The 13,408-nt window shown below is 39.4% G+C and overlaps 1 long non-coding RNA gene across 3 annotated transcripts in view; it reads left to right on the plus strand.

Annotated features, from left to right (window-relative positions):
- The window catches only part of LOC142029252 (uncharacterized), a 28,658-nt gene extending 19,404 nt beyond the window's left edge, over positions 1 to 9,254 (plus strand). Inside the window, exons 2-4 of one of the 3 annotated variants that reach the window (XR_012649883.1) lie at positions 1,795 to 1,885; positions 5,071 to 6,038; positions 7,810 to 9,254. This is a non-coding gene — a long non-coding RNA (uncharacterized LOC142029252). The other 2 variants (XR_012649882.1, XR_012649884.1) reach the window with 2 other exon arrangements.
- Positions 9,255 to 13,408: the final 4,154 nt, after the last annotated feature.

Genomic DNA, 13,408 nt, shown 5'->3' on the forward strand with positions numbered 1-13,408 from the left:
AAGCACGTTGGCCCTGGCGCCTGGCCCATGCAGGCAGCCATGGGAGAAGTACGCCTGCATGGGGGGATGGAGTTGCTCGGGTAGAGCTCCTCCGTCCTCTTCTCAATGACAGTTCTGTTTTCACACAGCCTTCTGTCAAGCTTTGAAATCAAACCAGCTTTTGGAGTCAAGAGCTCGCTCGAACCAGAAGGATATGGCTCCAGTAACTTGCGAAGCCTCTTTTAAAATCTGCCAGTGAAATCTTGACCATGTTGCAATCAACGGGCAGGTTTGAAGGCAGGAGGTTACCATTGACTCGAGCAGGATTAGACTTTTGCCTTGTGGGCCTATACTTGGCTTATAATTAAAAGTTTCCAATTCTTTTTAAACATGCTGAAAACGTGCAATGCCCATTGACTTCTGTAGGACCTCAACTGGATGTTCACATTTCAAAAGATAAACTATTTTATCTGCTAACTTAGATAAGAAGTTAAGAGCATTTTTAGACTTGATCTTCCAGTTACTCCCTTAATTTAAGGAAAGCAGTAGTACCTGTCCTACCTGTAGCTATTATGAAGGTAAGCACATAGAACCCCATAGCATCATACAGCCATCTAACAGTTTCCTAAAAGTGCAAATGTTCTCTCTTGCTTACCAGTGAGTAGTCAGCTGGGATTTCCTTTTGTATGTGCCATATTATTTCCTGCTTTCTCTCTTTGCCCTTGCTGTTAATAAAAAGCTGAATATAAAAATAAAACTTAGTGAAAATCAGAACTGATGTATGAATATGGCATTCAAGAGTACTTGGCCTTTTTTTTAAAGAGAGGTAATATTTGTTTAATATAACCCGTATGTATTATGGCTCTGTGGGTGTACATACCAGTGAATGTTTCTGAGTCTTTTTGCAATAAACAACATGATCATGCCTTTAGCTTTTGTGATCCCAGAATCTTAACACCACCTCCCAGCCAGTGCCCCTGTAATGAATGTTGCATTTACATTACCAAATCTCATCACCATATGTCCACGTGCACTGTGGGGCTCAGAACAGTTGAAGATGTCCTTAGTTAGGTCTGTGAAATAAAATGAAACACAACTCCAAATGTTAGATGAGGAATTTCTGCAAAGATGGTGTTTAGCAATAAAGATGCTGAGGAGAAACTAATTTGAACTGTGTTCTTCATAAGGAAATTAGTTTGCTCAATACCGACAGAGAGACTGAGTAAAGGGTATTTTCTTTTTTTGTAAATGTACACACAATGAACACTGGCAGATAGCTGTACAAGTAAAGAGATTTTTATTAACTGCCAGGGTACATTCTTTACAATAAAGTTATCCATATGTGCTTTGAGGAGATAGTTAAGATTGTTTTTCCTCAGAATGATTAATGACAAAGGACATACAACCAGGCGCTCGGGTTGACTTTGTGGATGAGTCATTCAGATATAAATGTTAAGTAAAACCATTTATTTTCATTGTACTTCTTTGAAAAGGTGGTTTAATAAACAGCCCAACAGGGACAAATTTTTGGTCTAACACCTATAGTGTCCTTTTTAAGCCTTGTGGGTTTCCATTCTGATATAGTGACATTTTTTTCATGTCTTAAGAAGACTTACTGAAGGAGATTTTAATTTAGAAACTGTTTCATATCTTTATAAACTTCTGTATATATGTATGCATATATATTGTTCACATGAAGAGAGATACAACAAGGAACTATCTCTGTATATAGTCTACCAGTTCTACTGAAAGTACTTAATTATTCACTGTAAAAATGCTTTGACTACAGGTTAATTTATTACCATATATTCACAGATGCTTTGTCAAGTGACGTTTGAAAGGTTTCAAGGGATGACATTTCCACCACCTTCTTTGGAAGACTCTTGATAATCAAACAGGAACATCAGTAGGAACTTTCTCCTTGATTCAAAGCTTACTTTCAATGTGCCCCTTGTCTTTCCTTATAAAAACAGTTTAAAAGAAAAATTACTTGATTATACTGCTCTTCTGTTCCTCCATCTATCCAGCTGCTTGTCTAACAGTCCTCTAGTAATTTCTGAACCTGGTAGCCAATTTCAACCAAATTTGACTGAGGATTAGAGGTCTCAGAACTATTAAGGTCTTATACATTTCATGAAAATTGAAACTAAAGGAGAGAGACTCAAGTCAGTGCCCTGCTGAGTAAAGCTCAGTAACAGCTTGCCACAGGGAATCAGCTTAACTGATTGCAAGTTCACGCTACTGAAGTTAACCAAATACAAGTACTGGCTAGGTAAAACCTTAATTTTGCAGTGAACAACAATGTTGTTTTTTAAAAAGTTTTTCTTGTTCTCTTTGCATTTGGCCTTTCCTTTTCTTCTGGCAACTGAATTTTTGCTTCTTCAGCAAGAAGCTGCAAAGGGGTTTTTAAAACTGCACTGGAATAGATGTCTTCTCAATTTAGACCATTTCAAAGTAGCAACCTATATGTTAAGCTTACAGGTCACGGGTAACTAGCAGATTGTATTCTGTGAGTAGTTATGAGGAATCTGGAGAAGTTATGGCTTGGCTCACTTTCATTTTAGATTGATCATTAAAACTTTTATTGGATGACTGATACGATTTGTTTCAGAGGGAGTTAACGAAATCCTTCCTGATATTGTGATAGAGTAATTAAAGTTTTTATTATGGTAATATGTATTGCTTTAAATATTTTCAACATGGTTTAATTTCGTTTCTTGCAAAAGAATGCTCTTGTTTTCACAGCAGCTCCCATTTTTAACTGTAGAAGTGGATGGTAGTGTAGCTTGGGAGTCCATCCTCAGGCAAAAGTCCCTCTCATTTCAGGATTAAAGTTTTATTGTTAGTGATAATGCTTTTAATCTCAGTCCTCAGTGGGAATACAGACATAAATATTTGAATCAGTAAACCATTTGTTCTGTAAGAATTGAAACATCTCACATTGTCACCCAAAAGGTGCCAGCAAACCTGATGGATGCTCTCTTCCCACCTGCTGTGGGAAAGTGGTATTCCTCACCCTGTATTCGCAGGCTTCCAGGCTGGTACCCTGGTGCCAGAGGTGGCAACTTATAGCTACCTGGCACCAGAATCACTGCCCTGCCATGTAGCTTAGCTTGCTAGACTTTGGCACATCACTCTATGGCCGATGTTCCTCTCCATGGGAGACCTCTCTGTAGGAGACCTCTATAGAAGTTCCTCTCAATAGTAGCTCAGGTTCAAGGGGCTACATAAGTGGTCCATTGACAGTCATCTATTGCTTCTGTAGGAAGCTGTGCTAACTTTTCTGGAAGTGGCTCTGCTGTCTCTCCTTTGCGCTTGCCTTTCACTTTCCTCCACTGAGATGACAGATCCAAGAAGGGGCTTAATCCATCTAGCTCTCCTCAGACCACTTCTCAGGTATCCAGGAGTTCCCTGCAAAGAAACTAAGATGCTCTTAGTATATTTATGCTGGTAAATGTGTCTGCTGTAGACTGCAATGCATGATCCATAGACCGTTTGGTGCAGGATGATCACATCCATGTTTTTCAGGGCTACTGCACTCTGAAACAGTCTGGTCACATCCATAGCGTTTGACTTTTCTGAGCCTCACATGGTGGCCCTACAGGTCGCTAGTTTTTATGTGTTTTTCTGATCGAAGTGTAATGCGTGGGTTGTACTTCAGTCTGTTAGAGTGGTGATTTCATTATATAAATCTTAAGGTATGTGCTGCAGGCTCTGGGATATGACAGAGAGGAATGTGTGGTTATTTGCAGTAATGTTGGAGGACTACACTAAGCTGGACCCAAACAGAGTGCAGGCTACTCCATGCTGTCTTTTGGGAACAGTTGCTAGTGAACTATCCACAGAGCTGCCCTCACGTTTTGATTTGAAGGGAGCTAGCTGATTTGCTCCAAAGGAAAGCTGGAGAGTAATGTAGCCCGGTGACCACTACCCGGGAGTTTGTCAAGGAGCTAAGCACAGTGTAGATGTGTCCACTGAGGTCCCCATGTGATGTAGTTCATCTGCTGGAAGATACGATATCATACTGGGGTATTGCATGATAAGAAGCAGAGTACCCAGCTCTTGGGGCAGTTTTCTGGAGTGGTTAGTGCTTCCACTATAAATCACCAGATTTTACCAGATCTGGAAGTTACGACCTTTGCTGTTTTCATGGCCTTGATCATGATCCTACCCATAAGGAAAATACTGCATGGCTTAAGGCAGCACAAGAAAGTTAAAGAACATTTTCCTTAGCTTGATATAACTTTTTAATAACATCTTCTTGCTTATAATCATCACTTTGGGTGATTTTCACACTTTTACCACTTTTGTGATTTGTAATACTGTACTGAATTGCCTTCACTATTGATTTAAAACAAAACTGAGTTCATTTTTCTCACCATTGTTGAATGAAACTATTGTTTCAAATGGTAAAAACAAGATCCATTTGGTATTTGGATGCTTCTGGATACTAAAATGTTTTCTGTCATCACTCCCTAAGCACAGGACTCATGACTAAGCATCATACCAGGGTCTGAGACATAAAGGACTATAAGTAATGTCTGAATTCATGTGTGCTTCCTTGGAAGCATTTCCACAATTATGTCTTGAAGCTTTCCCAGCTGTAGGTGCATTAATCTGTCCACACCATGGGAGAAGGGAGAACTGGGTGCTTTTTCTAAGGTTTATTCTTTTATTTTGAGAAAAATGTAGAAGGCATAGTTTATCAGCTTAAGTCATCTTTCCTCTCCTTCACAGTGCGTGAATGTTAACATTTTAGTGCAAATCAGGAGTGCACTTTTGAAACAAAACTCCCGATTGTCCCTACTGACTGCTTTGCTTCTCACTGTGGGGTAGGTTTGGAGCATATGGGCTAGATTCCTTTGAATTAAACTAAATTGGAGTATAGATGCCCAGAGCACACCTAATGCACTCTAGCCACAATAGGGCATTTAGTCTGTGGGACCAGTCTAGAGTTAGTCCAGACTTCTCTAGAAAGAACCAAGATAAAAGCAAAAAAACCCTTAAAATGTGTGTACTATGGATGTCAGGTCTTCCACACTGAGTGTTCTGCTCTACTAATTCTGTCCTATTGTTCTTCTGTTGATGTAGAAACCACAGCACACAATGCAGATGTTACATGCTTTTGAAGAAGAGAGTATCTTGGAGTTGTGAGAACAGTAGAACCACTTGTCCACGTTTCTTCCTTACCTCTTCAGAAATTGTTTTAGCTTCCTGATCTTACAGAGCAAGAATGTATGGGCACTATACCGTCTTGTGTTAGATATCTGGTTAACCACTACAGCACTGAACTTTGTCCAGACATGTACTTGTGATGTATGTTGCCCTTCACAAAGAATTAAAATCAGCAGCTTTTTTGGGTAGGGTGAGGATGGGGAAAGCAGAGAGGTTTTCAGATGTATATCGCTTTGTTCTTAAGTGGATTTTACATTTGTTTCAGAGGAGTTACTCTAGAGTTGCACTGTTTTAAACAATGAGAAAATTAAGGGCCATGGTTTTCTGTGGCCATTTCATTTATGTGCCCCCAAATACCTTGGAGGTTATTCAAATAAATGTACTCCGTTCCATTTACTTGACTGTCTGATGGCTTAATCATGCAAATAAATGTGTGGATGATATTTATTTGACTGTCCGTCATGTGGTCTCTTTGACTGTATGGTAAAGCATATTTTCTTTTTCCCAAAAGAAAAAAATTAAATTAAATGCAACCCCCCCCCCCCCTTTGTAATGCTACAGTTGAGATTTTAAACACACAAAAGTCAGGACATTCAGAGTTATGACTCCCTAGAGCTTGTAGCTCAGCCGTGTTGTACATGTGGTGTAGATTAAAGCAGTGATTTCCTCTCTTTTCTGTACAACTTTCTCTTCTGGGTCTTTTCCTCTTTTTCTTTTAGCTCTTTTATACAGTCTGCTGGAGCTCCTCTGTGGTATGGGTGATCCTGTAAAGGCCCTGGTTGACAGGCACGGGAGCAGATCCCATGCACGTGAGACTGTGGTACTGCTTGCGACGGCAGAGGAGCATAGCAAGGAAAAGAGGGAGCCCAGCAGCTCCCTGCATGGTACGTGTGTGGGGCCGGTCCTGTCTCCTCTTCATCCTCATCTCAAACTAGCTATTCTTTCCTGTCCATCTTGCAGCATTTTCCAAATAGCACTTCTTTTTCTTTTTTCACGTGCGTGCACTTGTCATGAATCTCTTCCTTGATGTACTCTATTCATGTTGGTCTGTGTTATAGAGGGAGTAGTAACTTAACAACAAACCCATAGGTCCTCATTCATGGATATTCTGTGAATATCGCAGATACTCTGTGAATGAGATAAGCAGACAATGCGATAGCATTTCTCAAGAGCCAGATGTAGCCTAAATTGGCTGACAATGAAGGATGGATGCTCCTCAGGCTCCATGTTGATAAGAATTATCTGAAAAGAGTTCCCACAACACTTCTATTTCCTGGGTCTTACTGTTTTTCCTTGTTACTTTTTCTATTCTGTATTCCTACATAAGCTGAATAAAGTATTATATAGCATTTTATGTGGTTACTGTTTCTTCGCTGGTCTCGTAAATAACTTGCAGTGTTTTCTGACTTGGCGTAGTAAAACTCCCAAAGTTCCTCAACAATATAAATTTCTGGAGGCCGATAGGTGTATATTGCCCTGAAGAGAATGCTAGATTGTTTACACTCCTCTAGGCCAAATCCTGTAATGGAAGAGCTTGTCTGTCCAACTGCTTGCTTTTTTTACAAATGCATATTATTATATTAGTCTCTGGATTTTCCGAAGAAAAAATAAAAGTTTTCAAGACTGTCATTATTAGTAGCTAAAAGTTCCTGCTTTTTCAATCCTATAAACATTGGGATAATTAAAATATTATTCTATATCCTTTTGAAATAATGGTTTTGGTTTAGTTATTGTGAGTTAAGCACTTATTGTAGTAAAAATAAACACCTTTCTATTTCAACTTATACAAGCAGGATATTATTTCCAAGCTCCTCAGGGCAGGGATTGTACTTGTCCTTGTGTCTGCAAATTATTTATTGGAAGAGGGACCCTATCCTCCATAACACTTCAGCATTAATATTAAGTGATGATCTTCATATGGAAAATATTGAACCTGAATACATGGAATTTTGTAAATACCTGCAACCCATTGTACAATCATGACAGCACTTTTCTTTTTCAACTGCTCATATTTCTCTCCTTGCTTCTTCTACATCTCTTTGTTTAATTGACTAGAGGAGAACAAAGCAGAAAAGCAAGACTCTAAAGTTAGTAACTGCAACGCAGTTGCTCTGAAAAATGATTTTCTGGTTTTCTATGAGATGGCTAAAGGATTTATGTCCAGGTATGTCAAGCATGATGAGTACATGCATTACTGGTTAAAGGAGGAATTCTGTCTCGGGATTAAATCTTCCCACTGCTTCATGGACTAGTCTGTGCTACGTGCCAGCCATGGTCACCCGTCTTTCTCTTGAGAACAACGTTTCCAGTGTCATGGGACTGCTGTGCTTGTGACAGACTCAGAGCTATCGTTCAGCTGCCTCTCTCCAGCCAGCCATGTGTACGAAGGCCAGTCACGGTCAGCTCTGAAGCTGGTACACTGCTTTCTGATGGGTTCAGGTTATTGGGTTCAATTTTACCTCCTTTCTAAAGATGAACTCTTTCCTCAGACATAAGAAAAGTTCATCCAGGCATTAAGTCCATAACATGCTTCATCTCACTGTGATACTGTGACACTATTAGTAATAGACTAGCTACTAGTTAGCAACACTAGTCAAATGATAACTGTGAAAGTAAATTACCTGTAATTAGTACACTGTAACTGTCTTTACACAGTGGCTTCATGTGCTAGGATGCCTTGCATGACAGCACGCTCAAGAAGAACCTCATCATGACCGTGTTGACCCCTCAGACACTATCTTCGGAGCCTTCCTGATGAACTCTGCCTATTCATGCAGGTTGATAGCTTTATCCCTTGCAAAATTCTTGCTTACTTTGTACATGGAGTTGAAATCTGAGCAAGGTTGAAGAGGTCCAAGAAATAAAAGCAGATGTAAAGGAATTGTTTTGCATATGTGGTTTTACGCAGTGTTGCCAGTTCAGTTTCTATTTTATGATAAGTTTTAACAGTGGATAAATGTTGTATTTTTAGAAAAAGAAAATACTTGCTAGTACAAAAGAAAGTGTATTCCAAGGTTTAGTGGGAATTATGCTACCTTTTCTTCCTTGGTCTGAAGAAAGAAATAAACCAAACTGATTCAGGCCTGGTTTTGATAAAATAAGAGGAGAAATTCAGGGCAATCACAAAATGGGAGAAAGTAACAGACATTATGAGAAAATATTGGATGGAGCAGCAGTCATAGCCAGCATTATACTATAAATGAATGTACTAGGTTATTGGTTTTGTTCTTAATGAAATGTTGTATATAGATCTGTAAAAGCCAGTACCTTTTGTCCCTGCTTAAATATTTACAGATTATATTTGGAAGCTGTTATCAGAGTTAAATTAAAAGATCCTACCATTTTGTATCTTGTGTATTTGCATAAACCGTATCAGTTCACGTTTAATAAGATTTGCTATCAAGAGAACCACAAACTGTTGACCATCTTAACATCTGCAGATTTTTCAGGTTTTTAGGGGTTACATGTCTGAGTAGATTTATTTAACTCAAATAAGGAATTATGGAAACGATTAAATTTCTTCCATATTTTCGTGTCACTGACAGGCTTCCAGTTCAGCTTTACAATATGGTATTTCTTTGCATACAGCTAAAATGAGACATTCCACAGGAACAGAAAATTTGCCATTTTTGTTATCACCACAATCATATGATATCTGCCATCAACAGCTGGGAAAGTTTCCATTTAAATAAATATTAGAGAAAGAAATATTTCAAAAACACTTTTAAACTAAGTCCCAGTAGGTGTATATTGCAAGAGCACACACCAGTTTAACTCAGGATTATATTGATTTTCATATTTGTCATTCACTGTGGTAAGTCTGCCTTAGATCATTTGCTTAAATGCATTCACATATTTACAAGAAACTGCTTCAGTTATGCACAATGTGCCTTCCATTAAAAGTTACAGTTTGGATTTGTACTTGCTTATGAAAGATAAAATAAAAAGCAACAAGTTTCAACCTGCAAAGTGTTGTCAAAGATGCATTTTACAAAGGGTTCCCCATTGACTCATTCTTTGTGGACTATTATTATAAATGTGAGGCTCTTCTGTCCCACAGCAAGGATCTGTCTGGCAAGCCAGGTTGTTTTCAAAACCAATAAAAGACATGCATAATAAGAAAAATTACTTGATAGTTCACTGTGTCCTTCCTGCTCCTAATGAAAGATTGTTCAATACAGCATATTTTGCATTATTTTGCCCAGTCCACTTTTTAATAACTCATGGGATATGATTCTCTATACTTTCCTGATGAAGTCCACTCTTCTGTACATCTAGTTATTACAATCTCTTGTGTGGATTATTTTTTTCCCCTGAAGAGAATTCCTCTAGTCTCTCTTACATGCTCTTGCATTGCCCTCCACAACTTTTCCCTATGGTAGGGGCTTTGAGTGCTTGTCACTGTCATGACATAAGAAGAATTTACATTCCTCTAATCTGCCTAAGAGGAGCTAGTCCTTCGTAGGGTCTGTAGGATCCGGCTGGAACCAGATAGACTTTTTAGAGCCTCATTTTTGCACCGAGCTCAGATCAACTGGGGAAAGGAGAAAGTTTGTCCCCTTTTTCCCTCTCATTTAGCACAGGGCAGCATATTTGAAATGTAAGAGACAAAGCAAGAATATTTGAAATTTATGCATGAATCCTTAGATATAAGGTAGTAAGTGCTCAATTTCTTCTTAGCAGTTATAAAATGCATGCTCTTCTTTCTTTCACACCTTGTGGTTTGCTGCTCACTTGAGGATTCTGGAGGTGACTGAAAACAGTGAGATTTGTACCTAAATGTGATACTACTTCAGATCCTCCCGTACAGCTCAGTCCAGGATCTAGACTATAAGGACACAGGTTATTTTGCATGCTTGTGAGCGATCCAGCTAAACAGGTCTTCTCTCTGCAGCAATTCTGCATGCCAGACTCCAAAAGGAAGACTAACAACAACAATATTGCTAACTTCTCTTGTCTTAAATCTTTTCTTCTTACAGTTTCATCTACATTATTGGTGGGAACTATGAGATGACCAGAAATACCTGGATTGAATGCATTGCTCTCTTTATGGATTACTGTTCATTAATAGTATTCATTATTAAGCTACTTATTGAGGAAAAGAGCACTCTGTAAAACTGTTCAGTCAGTAGCTTAATAAATGTCAAAAACCAAGAGTGAAACAGATGGACTCTTATGTCTATTATAGCTTTACACTAATCATCATTGCCCTTCTATCTGTCAGCCCTTCTGGGAAAAATGCACTATCCATCATCTTGATCCACCTGGGAGAACTACAATGTCTCAGCTACAGTGAAGAGAGAAAGAAAAGAAAACGAGATTTGATTTTGGGCAAGTTGTCAATATTTGTAATACGGGCATGTCGTTACTCTGTGTTGTAAATGTGCACATTTCCAGAGTCAGTCAGCTCTCGGAGCTGAGATTTACAGCAGTAAGGTGTAGAACAGCAGAAGTGTATTCCTGTGCCCATCTATATTGTGCATTGCATGGCTGTCTTGCACATCCATAGTGGTGTGAATTCCTTCCAGTACATTTCTCCAGCTATCCTTATCCAATAGAGCTAGGCTATAAGATAGACTATTGACTATAAAATAATGCCTATGACTAGGCTATAAGATAATGCAAATCAGAGGTGGTAAGTGATTTCAAGACCATCACAGGAGCCACCATGGGTATTAAGTCTCCAAACCTATCCAATCTACTTACTCATTGCCTTCAATACAACTGACCTAGAATTAATGAGAACATCCATCTCAGCCTTGTGGGCAGCATGAAAGTTGAAGAACAGGCAAAATACAGGGGCAGCTGTCTCTCTTGGTTTTCACTAGCTTGAAAAGTATGGATAATTCTAAAATAAGTTCAGGTTGGCTCAGTGCTCTGGGACAGTAGGAGGTTAGTATTCTGTATGTCTGAGAATGTGCCAGTTTGAGCATTTCTTGGAAGCTGGAGAAACTCAGAAGGTTTGGTCCCTCCGCCCCAGCTGTTGAACCCAAAAGACTCATGCTCCAGCCCTGGGAAACAGCTGGAGGACTGTCAGGTTGCGTCGGGTCGCTCCCCTCCTTCAGCCTGAAAACACACAGAGGCACATCCCACTTCAGACCGTTAAGTGAGAGCTTTGCTCCGGAGGGAAACATCTCTGAATTAAAACATACTTGTTCCCACCTGTATGAAATTGGCTTTCTTTCCGAAGGGACCTTGCTAACCCCCTGTGTAATCCTCTGTCAGTCCTTCTTTGTGCTGAGGGGAGGGCAGAGATGAAAGACAGTCTGCTGTAGGCAGAGCTGAAGAAAATTGTCTGCGTCGCTAAAACTAACAGGGGTCTCAGCTCTGGATACCCTTGTTCAAAACTGGTATCACGACAGTGACTATCGCACATCCTCGCGTGCGAGGGAGTTTACCATCGTCAAGAGAGACTGCGGAGGAGCTGCCACAGCCGGTGGGAAGTGCCAGGACCCTCCCTGCAGCCTGAGCAGCACCAGGGTGACACGCTGTCAGGGCTCCTCCCAGCCCTTGGCAGCAATTGAAATCAGGTTAAAAGAGCTTTATATTCCGTTTTTAACCTGGAAGATTTTCCTACTAGTTTTCCTCAGAGTTTCTACTGAGAACCAGCAGTTTTGGGTGTCCCTGAAATGCCTCCTGCCAGCCACGGAGCCGCCGTGTGAGTGGAGCTGTACCTCAGACTCGTCTGTCTGCTCAAGCAATTAAAGCTGTTTTGCTTCAGCAGGATGGAGTGGGGTTTCATAATGAAACCAGTTCTGACAGTTGAGAGGAACATTTGGCAGAGGTTCCCTACTTCTAAGTCTTCCACCCCTTCTGTCCACAATTAAGTTGCAATCAAAATCAAAGCTAATGTAGTAATGTTTAAGTTGTTCCAAACCCAATTACAATTAAGGGGAGTTTTCTATTGATTTTGGTAATTCATATTGTTGTGGAGGAACGGTTTGCCAGAAGCTCAGATCAAAGTGGCAGATAGGAGAATATAAATCTGCTATTTTTTCTGAAGTCTTGGAGAAGGAGGAGGCCAGTATGTCAGTGCAGAGTATTTGAGCCTCTCGCAGCACAGAGTCTCTTCCCGTCTCTTCAAATTATCCTTGCTTTCGGTCAGTCTTGCGTTAGGTTTTCAGGTGTACATGGGTGTGGGACTCAAAGCAACAGTGGAAGGGCCAAACAGTAACATGATAGATATTTCCTTCGCAAACAGAAAGTGGAGTTCCTATCCTTTTTTAAAAACCCTTCATCAGGCTGCATACTCTTGAAACAAAAATCAGATGAGGTTTCTATCAATATGCATAATTGCTAATCAGGAAGAATTAGATATAGTAATATAGTTCAACTGTGGTTCTTATGCAGATAATCTCTTGTATCAGCAGATTTTCCCAGACTAATTACCAGATGTGTGAAGGTTTCGTTCTCTTTCTACGTGCAAATTTAACTCACAAAAATTTCATCTCCATGAAAGATGCAGAAAAGCAGAGAGTTTCTGTCTTCCCACAGACCCAAAGGGGGATGACACTGTAACAGTAAGAGTCAGAGAAATTTGTAGTAGTTTTTAAACTAACTTCAGGAGAAATGAAAGTTTCCAGAAATTTTCTTTTTTTTTTTTTCCAGAAGAAAAGTTTTGAGTGAGAAAAATATCATCAGTAGTTGCTTACATATCAAAAGGGACCTTTATTATAGAATAATGAGTAATAGATTGAAATTTGTTTAGCACATGTAGTACTACTATATTATGATGAAATAAGTTGTTATATATTTGTAAGGCAAATTTCCTTTTTTTCAACTGTTATCGCTGACTTTCCTTGGTTATGTTTCAACCTTTCTTCTCCTTCATCTCTGTTCCTATCTGGTATACTTTTTTGCCTATAGGATTTCCAGTTCTCTTCAGGGTTCTGCAGTTATCAAGAGTTGATATTAGAAACAAATTAATATCACAATGGCAACTTCTGTGTAATTTTTAAGAAGACCTAAGGAATTTAGAAGTACTGAGAAAATTGTTGGGTTTTTTTGCTGTTTATCCAACAAATATGATCTGAAGAAACAGAAGTGATGTATTTCTGCAAATGAGGATTTTGTATTTTAGAATTTGTTAGACTTCAAAATGAGGGAAGGTTTTCAGCTTGCCAACTGCTTTGAGTTATTCCTGTCAATTGACCTACCTAATCCATTAAAATCTCTTCCTTGAATTTAAAGGACTGGAAATTGGATTTAACTTGCTGTGGCCAGCCACTTCTCATTACACAAGAAATGGTCTCAA

This window comes from Buteo buteo, chromosome 3 (assembly GCF_964188355.1).
Source record: "Buteo buteo chromosome 3, bButBut1.hap1.1, whole genome shotgun sequence".
Lineage (NCBI taxonomy): Eukaryota > Metazoa > Chordata > Aves > Accipitriformes > Accipitridae > Buteo > Buteo buteo.